Below are 13,879 nucleotides of genomic sequence, written 5' to 3'. Positions count from 1 at the left end.
ACATTGTCCTGACCTTCCTGTAGCTGGTTATTTTAACACAACTTCCTGCTCACATGTCAAAATGTCTGTCCTCAGCATGCTGCAGTATTCCCGTGAATCACTGTGCAAACTGGAGGAGGAACATCTCACTTCAGACGAGACACTTTACAGCCTCTGGCCATAATATTGAGTTCAACACCTTTAAATTGTGAATCATTTCTTCCTTTTCTTTTAGCTTTTTATCACTCCCATCCCAGTTACTAGAACATAGAACATAGAACAGTACAGCACAGAACAGGCCCTTCAGCCCACAATGTTGTGCCGACCATTGATCCTCATGTATGCACCCTCAAATTTCTGTGACCATATACATGTCCAGCAGTCTCTTAAATGACCCCAATGACCTTGCTTCCACAACAGCTGCTGGCAACGCATTCCATGCTCCCACAACTCTCTGCGTAAAGAACCTGCCTCTGACATCCCCTCTATACTTTCCTCCAAACAGCTTAAAACTATGACCCCTCGTGCTAGCCATTTCTGCCCTGGGAAATAGTCTCTGGCTATCAACTCTATCTATGCCTCTCATTATCTTGTATACCTCAATTAGGTCCCCTCTCCTCCTCCTTTTCTCCAATGAAAAGAGACCGAGCTCAGTCAACCTCTCTTCATAAGATAAGCCCTCCAGTCCAGGCAGCATCCTGGTAAACCTCCTCTGAACCCTCTCCAAAGCATCCACATCTTTCCTATAATAGGGCGCCCAGAACTGGATGCAGTATTCCAAGTGCGGTCTAACCAAAGTTTTATAGAGCTGCAACAAGATGTCACGACTCTTAAACTCAATCCCCCTGTTAATGAAAGCCAAAACACCATATGCTTTCTTAACAACCCTGTCCACTTGGGTGGCCATTTTAAGGGATCTATGTATCTGCACACCAAGATCCCTCTGTTCCTCCACGCTGCCAAAAATCCTATCCTTAATCCTGTACTCAGCTTTCAAATTCGACCTTCCAAAATGCATCACCTCGCATTTATCCAGGTTGAACTCCATCTGCCACCTCTCAGCCCATCTCTGCATCCTGTCAATGTCCCGCTGCAGCCTACAACAGCCCTCTACACTGTCAACGACACCTCCGACCTTTGTGTCGTCTGCAAACTTGCTGACCCATCCTTCAATCCCCTCGTCCAAGTCATTAATAAAAATTACAAACAGTAGAGGCCCAAGGACAGAGCCCTGTGGAACTCCACTCACCACTGACTTCCAGGCAGAATATTTTCCTTCTACTACCACTCGCTGTCTTCTGTTGGCCAGCCAATTCTGTATCCAAGCCGCTAAGTTCCCCTGTATCCCATTCCTCCTGACCTTCTGAATGAGCCTACCATGGGGAACCTTATCAAATGCCTTACTGAAGTCCATATACACCACATCCACAGCTCGACCCTCATCAACTTTTCTAGTCACATCCTCAAAAAACTCAATAAGGTTTGTAAGGCATGACCTACCCCTCACAAAGCCGTGTTGACTGTATTTGATCAAGCCATGCTCTTCCAGATGGTCATAAATCTTATCCCTCAGAATCCTTTCTAACACCTTGCAGACGACAGACGTGAGACTTACCGGTCTATAATTGCCGGGGATTTCCCTATTTCCTTTCTTGAAGAGAGGAATTACATTTGCCTCTCTCCAGTCCTCAGGTACGACTCCAGTGGAGAGCGAGGATGCAAAGATCTTCGCAAGTGGCGAAGCAATTGCATTTCTCGCTTCCCAAAGCAGCCGAGGACAAATCTGATCCGGGCCTGGCGACTTGTCAATCTTAATGTTTGACAAAATTTTCAGCACATCAGCTTCGTCTATCTCTATCCATTCCAGCATGCACACCTGCTCTTCAAAGGTTTCATTCACTACAAAGTTCGTTTCTTTCGTAAAGACAGAAGCAAAAAACTCATTTAGGGCTTCCCCTACCTCCTCAGGCTCCACACACAAGTTCCCTATGCTATCCCTGATCGGCCCTACTCTTTCTTTGACCATTCTCTTATTCCTCACGTAAGTGTAAAATGCCTTTGTGTTTTCCCGGATTCCTTCTGCCAAGCCTTTCTCGTGCCCCCTCCTGGCTCTCCTCAGACCATTTTTGAGCTCCTTCCTTGCCTGCATGTAATCCTCTCTAGCTGAACTTGACCCTAGCTTCCTCCACCTTATGTAAGCTACCTTCTTCCTTTTCACTAGAAGCTCCACCGCTCTCGTCATCCAAGGTTCCCTAATCTTACCCCTTCTTGCCTGTCTGATATATATGGTCACTGCTTTCCTTCCCGGCTGCCCCTCTGGTCCTCGTCACTTCCTCTGCTGCTCCCGCTCCTTCTCTGAAAGAGGAAAAAAAAACACCGCTGCCCGCTACCGGTAAGTAATTTTAAAAATAAACTGCTTTACCTTAGCTGCAGTCTTCCGGGTCCGTCTTGCCTCCGCTGCTGCTCGCACTGTCCTTTCAAGTCTAACAGGATACACACCATTGATCTGCTATTCTTACATTCCAATCACTTCATCCGAACTATCAACATATTTTCTCCACCAACGCCCTGCACCCACTACCCTCACTCCCCTGCAAACTACAGCATAAATGCTGTCCCCCTCCACACTTCACTTCAGCTCTGATGACTAATCATATGGACTCGAAATGTTAGCTTGGTCTCTCTCCATCAATGTTGTCTAACCTGCTGTGATCTCCAGAATTTGTTGTGTTCAATGTCTATCCCAATAACCTTTAAATGTTGTAACTGTACCTGCTTCTATCATTTCCTCGGATAGTTCGTTCCTTACACGTTCCACCCTCTGTATGAAAAAGTTGCCCCTCAGATCACTTTTAGATCTTACACATCTCATCTTAAACCAATGTCCCGTCTTGACTGGAATTCCATACCATGGGGAAAAAAGACCTTAGTTATTCACGTTGTCCATATCCTTCATGATTTTATAAACTCTATCATGTCACCCGTCAGCATCTGACTCTCCAGGGAAAGAAGTTCTGGCTTATTCAGTCTTTCCTTATTGCTCAATCCCTCCAAAGCCAGTCCTGTCCACCCCTGAGCCACGTCTCTGTAATTGCAATGATATCTAAGTCCCATGTACCAAGCCTTCTCAAGTTTATTTGCCTGACCTGTTAGGCCTCTTGCTTTTAAATAAATGCAGTTTATCAGTCCTATCTCGTTTCCTGCTTTGTTCCTGCCTGCCCTGACTGTTTGACTTATTCCTTTCCCCAACTGTATCACCCTCAGACTGCTTTCTTCCCATTATCTCCACGGGTCTCATCCCCCCCTTAATTCATCTAAATTCCCCTGAACAGTGCCAGCAAATCTCCCCGCCAGTATATTAGAACCCTTCCCATTCAGGTGCAGCCTGTCCTTCTCATGCAGATCACTTCTACAACCAGGTGTACATACATTCCAAATAAAGATATTTTTCATGTATTTGTTGTTTTAGTATGTTTTCATTTAATATGTTATTTTGACCTCGAGCATGTTTGTAGGCAAATTGGGTTACATTCAGGCCTCCTCAGCTTGGAGGTGGGGGTGGGATCAAGCCCCTAAATAACAGTGTAAATAGAAAGTTACATCTTACAGTTGAGGCTGATGCACTCAGGGCTTCTTGGGGAACAGGGGATTAGGATGCCATAAATATTATAGAAACTCAGCGGTGGGTTGGACAGGAGTGGCAGCTCAGTGTTCCAACTTTCAGATGTTACAGGAAGGATAGAAACAGAAGCAAAAGAGGAGGAAGAGTTGCGTTTTTGATTAAGGAGAACATTACCCATTCGAATTTGAAAGCTGAGCTGAGTACAGGATTAAGGATAGGATTCTTGGCAGCGTGGAGGAACAGAGGGATCTTGGTGTGCAGATACATAGATCCCTTAAAATGGCCACCCAAGTGGACAGGGTTGTTAAGAAAGCATATGGTGTTTTGGCTTTCATTAACAGGGGGATTGAGTTTAAGAGTCGTGAGATCTTGTTGCAGCTCTATAAAACTTTGGTTAGGCCGCACTTGGAATACTGCGTCCAGTTCTGGGCGCCCTATTATAGGAAAGATGTGGATGCTTTGGAGAGGGTTCAGAGGAGGTTTACCAGGATGCTGCCTGGACTGGAGGGCTTATCTTATGAAGAGAGGTTGACTGAGCTCGGTCTCTTTTCATTGGAGAAAAGGAGGAGGAGAGGGGACCTAATTGAGGTATACAAGATAATGAGAGGCATAGATAGAGTCGATAGCCAGAGACTATTTCCCAGGGCAGAAATGGCTAGCACGAGGGGTCATAGTTTTAAGCTGGTTGGTGGAAAGTATAGAGGGGATGTCAGAGGCAGGTTCTTTACGCAGAGAGTTGTGAGAGCATGGAATGCGTTGCCAGCAGCAGTTGTGGAAGCAAGGTCATTGGGGTCATTTAAGAGACTGCTGGACATGCATATGGTCACAGAAATTTGAGGGTGCATCCATGAGGATCAATGGTCGGCACAACATTGTGGGCTGAAGGGCCTGTTCTGTGCTGTACTGTTCTATGTTCTATGTTCTATGTTCTATTACGACTGTAACTGAAGGAGACTTTTCTGAAAAATTCATCGTGTGAAAGTATATGGGCTGGAATTAGAAATAAGAAGAACGATCACATTGATGGGATTGTATGTAGACACCCTCATTGTGTGGTGGAAATTGAGGAATACGTACGTAGAGAGACCTTTGAGTACAGGTTATACAGGAGAGGAAGGATATCATTAAATTGTTCTGAGGAAGGTCACTCAACTCTGATTTCTCTCTTCAGATGATGCCACAGCTGCTGAGCTTTTCCAAAAGCCTCTGTTTTTTTTCCTGATTTACTGCATCCACAGTTCTTTTGCTTTTTCCTGTTAAGTTGGAGCAGATTCAAAAGAGATTTACCAGGATGTTGCCAGGAATGGAGGCTTTGAGTTATGGGGAGAGGTTGGATAGGACAGGACATTTACATTGGAGAAGAGGGGTGGCCTTATAGAGGTTTATAAAGTCATGATGGGTATGGATAAAGCGGACTGCAGATGTCTTTTCCTTGGGGAGGGGTGATTCCAAGAGCAGGGAGCATATTTTTAAGGTGAGAAGACAAAGTTATTGAAGGAAATTAGAGACTTTTTTATTTACACAGAATGTAGTTTGCGTGTAGAATGCACTTCCAGATGAAGGGGCAGATGTGCATACAGTTACAATGCTTAAATTACATTTAGATCAGTATATGAATAAGAAATACTTGGACCAAATGCAGGCAAGCAGGACGAGTGCAATATGGGAATATGGTTGACATGGACTGGTTGGATCAGAGAGTCTGTTTCAGCGCTGCATGATTCTATGACTCTATGATATATTTCAAGATATAAAACAAAAGAGAGAGAGTGAAGGTGACATAGACCGCTTATAGAATTAGGCTGGGAAATAATAATACGGAATGAGGAAATGACAGAGGAATTGAAGACATACTTTGAATTAATGTTCACAGGAGAAGGCACTAATTGCATTCCAAAATACTTGAGGGGCACAGTCAGGAGATGAAATAAGTGACAAACAAACTGTCCCCACAATAGCAGTGTCAATGAACCTGAGGAGAATTCACAACGTCTGTATCGCTGACCCTGAAGGAAGGATATTAAACCCATTACCACTGTTTTAGAGCCCCGGCAGAAAAGTCCCTTCCAACCATTCATAACAGAGCGAGAGACAAAAATAACTGCAGATGTTGGAACCCAAGGTAGACCAACAGGAGACTGGAAGAAGACATCAAACCAGGCAGCGGCTGGAGGAAAGGAAAAGTCAACATTTTGCATACTGTCCTTCTTCAAGAGTGGATGTGGGGGTAGAGAGAGCTGCAGATAAACAGAGGGAGGAGGGCAGGCGTAGCAGAAAGGTGGTGATAGGTGGACACTGGCAGTAGATAGGAGCTGGTTGAGGGGAGGGATGAATCTGATGTAGCTGAAAGGGAGGGTCAGAAGGTAGAATAGAAGGGAGGAGATGGGGCTGGGGAGCCGTGGGATGGGCAGGTCATTTGAAATCAGAGGACTAAATTTTGAGTCCTGCAGGCTGGAGGGTGCCCGGGTGGAAGATAAGTTATTGTTCTTCAAATTAGCATTGCCAGTCACTGAGGTGCTGGTCGAGGCCAAGAGTGGACATATTGGAGGGTGAGTTGGTGGGGGTGGGGGGTGGTAGTTGAAATTGGTGGTGACTGTGAGATTAGGCTGGGTGTTATGGGCCAGGCAAAAGCCTCAGCAACGTAGAGAAGACTACGTTGGGAGTACCGGATGCAATAGACTAGGTTGGAAGAGATGCAGATGAAGCACCGTCTCACCTGGAAGGACTGTTTAGCGTCCTGAATGGAGTTGAAGGAGGTGCTGTATGGGCAGCTGTTGCATTTTTTTGGTTCCAGGTGCGTTGCAGTGATTGGTGGGAGTGTAATGTGAACTAAGGAGTGAGAAAGGGAATAGTGCCTGCAGAAGGCAGAGGGGGATGGGGAATGGAAGATGTTCTGGGTGGTAGGGTCTAATTGGAGTTCGCAAAAGACTGAAAATAGGAGTAAAGACCAAAAGAACTGCCAATATGATAAAGCAGAGACAAAAACATTCGTTACTGGAGAGCAGGTCTGCAGCATCTGTGAAGAAAAAAATACAGAGTTAACATTTCAGGTCTGGTCACCGGACCCAAAAATATTAACTCTGTTTTTTTCCTTCACAGATGCTGAAGTTCTGCTGAGCTTTTCCGGCATTTTCTGTGTTGGAGAAAAAAGGGAGTTTTTCCTTGTAAAATGTTATGTTCCAACTAGACTGTTTTGGAAATTGACATTTACAGCTGCTAAAATATGCGGGGAGCAAGAATGGAAGGATCCGTGGAATTCAGGAAAATTCCAACTACCAGAAAAGCCATACTGAATAAACTATTGGATCTGTTTTTTTTTATGTGTCTGTGTCCGAACAGTCCTCATCCCAGTCATAAAACACCTGCTGAGTTAAAGCGTGAAGTATCAGTATTAATTATCTCAGACCTTCGAGGGTATGAGCAAAGATTTGGAAAATGCATTAAAATGAGGAGACAAATGTGAAATTGGCCATTTTGGCAGAAAGAACAAACTTAAATGTTATCTAATTTGTGAGAGATTGCAGAATTCTTGGATACAGAGACAAATTTGAGCATTTTACAAACTCACATGTTGGGATAATTAATAAAGGCATTTGCTTGAACAAAAATATATATCCTGTACAACAAGTTATTTGGAACTTAAACTGAATAGCTGAAAACCTCAAGAAAGCATGATATCTTTGCTGTAAACTTCAATAGCTCTGTGTAAGATTGAGAGACACACAGAGACAGACAGATGGGAACTTCAGATCCATGCTGTATCATTGTTCCAATGAGCAGAAGCATATGAGATAGGATTGCTCCTGGTGGTCGGTTCTCAGTTCTGGAGAAAGGGGTTACCAGGATTGAGACATTTGTGTCTCAGCCTCAGATAGTGATGAGGCTTTCTGACAATCGAGAACGTGATTTCAGAGCAAAATCGATGAAAACTGACCAACATGGAGACAAGAAGTACATTGGTCGAGTGCAACGTGATGAGCATAACAAATGGTTTGGTTTTGAGAATTATCAAATGAACCAGAGAAAGACGGAGACCGTCAGTGGGTAGAAGAGCAATGCAAAGAATAATCATTCTCAACTCTGTGTAGATAATGTCTAGGAATATCGATAGCAGTAAAGTTAAGAAAGTGTTGCAAATAGAGATTACAGATCAAATAACAGTTGAGGAAGACTTACCAGGCACACCGGCAATTGCATGTGTGGATAATGAATGTATTTTACAATCCAAAGTGTCTGATAGATCCGTGATGCTAATGACAGTATATCAGAATTCACAATGAGGAAATGGATCTCCCAGGAGAATCCCTTACTAACAGTTGTAACATTCCGCTGCTCCGGAACTGCTCCGAAATTCCCAACACTTGAGGATACATTCCAAGCGATTCTGTTCGCATTGTCAATCATGTTTGCAACTTCTAACCCACTGTTCCCAGATCGCATACCCTCTCTCCCTCTCTCACTTCTTCTCCCTCTTTCTCACTCGCTTTTCGTCACTGAAACTGAAGGATCTCTGTTAGTTACTGGTATGATGCTCCTCAGTGAAGGTACTACATAACAGGCTAAGTGTCTACTGTACGAAAGACAACTCCCACCCCCCACTCCAGTGACACAGTTAGTGTTGTTTGAATCTGATATCAGATACAATCATTTGACAGAGATTCTGTTTACCTCATTGAATCCAGTATTTTTATTGTGCAAAACCGAACTGAATTTGTCCAGTGAAATATCATGCATTGTGAAGAAAGCAGAAGTGAAAATTAGCAGTTACAGTTCCGGGTGATTTTAGGGTGAAACATGATGTATTAATAACATCACCAGAAGAGTAACCAGTACGGTAAATTACTGCTGTAAATGTTATTATGGATGTCTGGTGATATTTAACATCAGGAAATTAATCTGGAATGTCAAACAACTCTCATTAATCCTATATAATCTACTTCGGCTCAGCACATCAGAGAGCTCTGCAGCAGAGAAAAAGGTCACTTACATCATCCATTCTCTGCTACTCAAAAACATATGCCTAACTGTTTCAAGCCCATTTTTGAGCACATGGTCCTTAGTTTCGTCGGCACTAGCATCGCAAGTGCACATTCTAAATACTTTTTCAACGTTCCAAAGGGTGTATGTCTCTCCCACTCGAAGAACAGCGATCTCCCATATCCCACCATCCTTTGGGTGAAAACATTTTGCTCACGTGCCCTTTTTTCAAGAAAATCACATCTTTAAAACAAGGTGGAGTTGGAAACAGTAATTGCAAGTGTGGGCATAATGCACAGTTAACTCTTGACATGATACAGACTCAAAAATAATAATCCATTGGTGTATTTGTTTTTCTGTGACATTGTCATCCTGGTCAAACCAGTGTATAACTTGTGTGGAAAGTTCCAACACTTCAGAGCAGTCTCTCAGTTCTCATGCACTAGCCAGAGATGACAGCCCACATTTTCCTTTGCCGTACAGATTTCTGAGGAAGGTTATTAGTCATGGGACAAAAGAAGGACAGCAACAACATCATCTTTTGTTTAAATGGATGAGTTATATGGAACAGAAAACAATGGCGCAGAGCCAGGAGTAACAGCCTAAGGATGTGAGGTCAGCTATCTGGGACTGCAATGGAAAGAAATTTATTTTTGGACAGTAGTGAACTGGTGAATTTTCTGCAACAGAAGGTGACTGACACCAAAACATACAATGTTTTTGAGAAGAATTTACACACAATACTTGCAGTTAAAATATTGAAAGGTTACAGGAGAGAAAGCAAGAATGGGGACTGAGTTTAATGATGAGCCAAGAGCATATTGAAGAACGGAGCATGCTCAAATGATTACTTCTGTTTCAGTTTTCTATCTTTCTGCACTTCAATGTTCAAAGTTTAGTTTTGGATTGGAAGAAGGCTTGGAATTGGAGCCCCCCAGGTGTTGGCATTGGGAACTGAAAACAATGAATGCTGGAGATCACAGCAGGTCAGACAGCACCCATGGAGAGAAAGCAAGCTAATGTTTCAGGTTCAGATGGCTCTTCATCAGAGCTGAAGTGACATGTGGAGGTGACAGCATTTATGCAATAGTTTGAGGGGGTTGGACTGGTACGGAAGCAGTGGGTGTAGGGTGCTGGTGGAGAAAGGATGTTGACAGTTCAGATGAAGTGATCAGAATGTGACAATGGCAGAACAATAATATCTCTCCTTCCAGACTTGAAAGGACAGATAGTCCCATTGAGATGGAGGGAGGGGAGACAGGGCATGATAACAGAATGTAACAAGCTAACACAAAGGGAAGAAATGGGTGTTGGTTCACAATTTGAATGTGTTAAACTGAGTATTAAGTCCAGAAGGCTGTAAAGCGCCTCTTCTGAAAATGAGATTTGCTCCTCCAGTTTGCACTGTGATTCACTGGAAGAAAGCAGAATGCCTGAGACAGACATGTGTGCTTGTGAGCAGGACTCTGTGTTCGAATAACTGGCTCTGGGAAGGGCAGGGTTATGTTTGCACAGAAACTAGAGTTGTTCTGTGAAGTGGTCACCTGGTCTGCGTTTGGTTTTTCCAATGCAGAGTTGACACTGGAACCTTTTATTTTACCCCCCGATATCTATTGATGATCTGGATTTGGTGTACAGGGAATAATTTTCAAGTTTGCAGATGACAAAACCTTAGGAGAAAGGAAACTGTGAGGGGGACAGTGTGAAGCTCCAAACTTACATTGAGAAGTTGTTGAAGTGGGCAGATAGGTGACAGACGAGGTAAACTGCAGAGAGGAGTGAGCCATTGCAATTTGTTTTGAAGAAACTTGACAAGCAAGAGAAAAAATTAGGGCATATAATTCTAAAGGTGAGCAGTGTTCTTGGTGTCATTGATGGTGCATAAAGACAACACAAGCATGGGAGTAACGCTGTACCTGTACGTGACATTTCTTAAAACCTCAGTTGGAGTGTTATGTACAGTTATGTTCAGCGCATTATAAGACAGTTGTGAATGCATTGGAGAGAGTACAGAAAGTTCACAGATTTACAGGAATGATTCCAGTGACGGTAAATTGAATAAGGTGGGATTGTTTTGCTTCATGAGAAGAAAGTTGAGAGAAAGCTCTGGTAGAGGTTTCAATGTCATGATTTGGCTGGATAAAGTGACTAGGGAAAGGAAAAAGATGAGAGGGAATGGATGTAAAGTGATGTGCAATAGAGGGAAGGATTAAAAAAAAACATTTTTCACACAAGGAATATTCAGTAAATGCAAGACCCTTAGGAGCATTGACATACAGAAGGACATTATGGTGCAAGGCCATTACTCCCTGAAAGTGCCAATATAACAGAGAAGGCTATATAGAAGTGATAATGGGAACTGCAGATGCTGGAGAATCCGAGATAATAAAATGTGAGGCTGGATGAACACAGCAAGCCCAGCAGCATCTCAGGAACACAAAAGCTGATGTTTCAGGCCTAGACTCTTCATCAGAGAGCCTTCATCAGAAAGACTATATAGAAGGTATCTGGCACGTTTATACACATCAGCTGGAGCACTGAGTATAAATGTTGGCAAGGCTTGTTGCAGGTGTATAAAACTTTAACTCGCCCACATTTGGAACATTGTGTGCAGTTCTGGTCACCAAATTATATGAAGGACATGGAGGCTTTGGAGAGGTAGAAAAGTTAGTTTACCAGGCTGTTTGGTGAAGAGGTGTGCATTAGCTATAAGGAGAGGTTATAGACACTTTGATTGTTCTCGCAGGAGTGCCAGAGGCTGAAAAGTAGTCTGGTAGATGTATATAAAATGATGAGAGATATTTATAGGGTGGACAATTGCATTCTTTATCACTGGGTGGAAATGTAAAATGCGGGGGGAAGACGAGAGGATGAAAGTTTAGAGGATACTTGCGAGACAAGTATCTTTTTAATGAAGAGTTCTGTGGGAGCATTGATTGCTTTTACAAGGCAGGTGGTAGAAGCAGGATCGAGAACAACATTTAAGTGGCATTTAGACAGACACAAGAACTTGTAGGGAATAGAGGGACACTGACTATATGCAGGCAGATGGGGTTAGGTTAAAATGGCATCATGGTCAGCAGAGGCACGTTGTGCCAAACAGCCTGTTTCTGCATCGTTTTGTTCTATGTTTATGTTCCACAATCTCTGATGAGTTAGAGTTTTCAATTCACTAAAATACGGTGGAGGCAGGTTCAATTGAGGCATTCGGGTGGTGATTTAGTTCAAAGCAATGTGTAAGGATTTGGGGCAAAGCCAGGAGATTGGCACTGGAGTAAATGCGCAGTCAGAAAGAGAGAGCAGGCCAATGGGCTGAAGGGCCTCCTTTAATGCCATAACACCATTGTGATTGGATAACTAAACAATGTAAACCCGTTAACTCTGTACAAGTAAATAGTCAAGACCAAGAAAAATACCTGGAGGGTGGTGCAGCGTCACCGAGCAGACATCAGTGAGGTAACTGAAGACATTACAGCACGTGAAGGCAGGGGACATATAAGACACAGTGTTGTGAGGGCTGGCATTCAAACAGCTGTTGACACTGCCTGCAGTGTGCGTCACATGGATCAGACAAGGCAAAGTAGACTGCTGTCAGCATTGCAGCGAAACAGTCTGGGAAGTGGTCAGTGAATCAACCTGGGAGTCAGAGACTCATAGAGTTGTATAGCCCAGGAACAAAGCCTTCGTCAACTCATTTATGCCAACAACATTTCCCAACCCAAACACTTTGCCTACATTTGACACATATTCCTCTCAACCTTTCCTATTCATGTATCTGTCAAAATGTCTTTTGAATGCTGTAACTGTACCTGCATCCACCACTTCTTCTGGCAGTTCATTCCACATCATTTCACATCTCTGTGAAAAAAAAGTTGTGTCCCAGTTCCCTTTTGATTATTTTCTTCTCACCTTAAAATAAAGAAGCCTTCTAGTATTGAACTCCCCTGTTGTAGGGAAAGAAACATTGCCATTCACCTTATCTATGCCACTCATGATTTTAAACGTCCTACCCTCTGGTGAAAATAGTCCCAGCTAATGCGGTCTTTGCTTATAAATCAAACTCTCTGGCTCTGGTAATGTCCTTGTAATTTTTTTTTGCATCCATTCCAATTTACTGATGTCCTTCCAATAGCAAAATAGCAAAAGAAAACATTCTATACACCTCAACATGGTGAGTGGTTTCCTACACATAAAGGTCTGTGCAATGTCCCAGTCGCGAACCATTTTCACCCCCCTTCCGATTCCTTAGACGACATATCCATCCTGGGGGGCCTGCAGTGCCATAATGATGCCACCCGTAGGTTGCAGGAACAGCAACTCATATTCCGCTGGGAACCCTGCAGCCCAATGGTATCAATGTGGATTTCACCAGCTTCAAAATCTCCCCCTCCCTCCACTGCATCCCAAAACCAGCCCAGCTTGTCCCTGCCTTCTTAACCTGTTCATCCTCTCACCTACCCCTCCTCCACCTCAAGCCACACCTCCATTTCCTACCTACTAACCTCAACTCGCCCCCTTGACCTGTCTGTCCTCCCTGGACTGACCTATCCCGCCCCTACCTCCCCACCCATACTCTCCTCTGCACCTATCTTCTCCTCTATCTATCTTCCATCCGCCTCCCCTTCTCTCCCTATTTATTTCAGAATCCTCTCCCCATTCCCCTTTTCTGATGAAGAGTCTAGGCCCAAAACATTAGCTTTTGTGCTCCTAAGATGCTGCTTGGCCTGCTGTGTTCATCCAGCCCCACGCTTTGTTATCTTGGATTCTCCAGCACCTGTAGTTCCCGTTATCTAAGTTTAGCAGCAGTGATGGCTGATGGTTATGACTTGTATGGAATTCATTCATATGTGGGCCCAGGATCCATGTGCATCATGGCAGCAAGCTCTTTTTCCACTGCCTCAACTTCCACGCATTTTTCTTTGAACAGGAATGCAACCCTCCAACAATCCCTTCTCCTGCCTCCAGCAAACTCCATCCTCCTGGGCACCCCCTCCCAGTCTTCCCCCCTCCGTTGGCCTCTTCATCTCAAACAGCCACCACAAATCAATGACTTGGATCTCTCCACCACTCTCACTACCCCAATCTCTCCCCATTGGAAAATGCAGCTTTCCGCTCCCTTCGCTCTATCCCCAACCTCTCTACTAAACTGACCTATAAGGGAGGGGCAGTGATCGTGTGACAAACTGACCTCGACATCACTGCAGCCAGATGCCAACTCTCTGACACCTCCTCCTACCATCCCCTCGATCATGGCCCCACCCCTGACCACCAAAACATCATCTTTCAGACCATCCATAACCT

Source organism: Stegostoma tigrinum, unplaced genomic scaffold (genome assembly GCF_030684315.1).
Source record: "Stegostoma tigrinum isolate sSteTig4 unplaced genomic scaffold, sSteTig4.hap1 scaffold_121, whole genome shotgun sequence".
NCBI lineage: Eukaryota > Metazoa > Chordata > Chondrichthyes > Orectolobiformes > Stegostomatidae > Stegostoma > Stegostoma tigrinum.
This window is presented reverse-complemented; position numbering follows the sequence as displayed.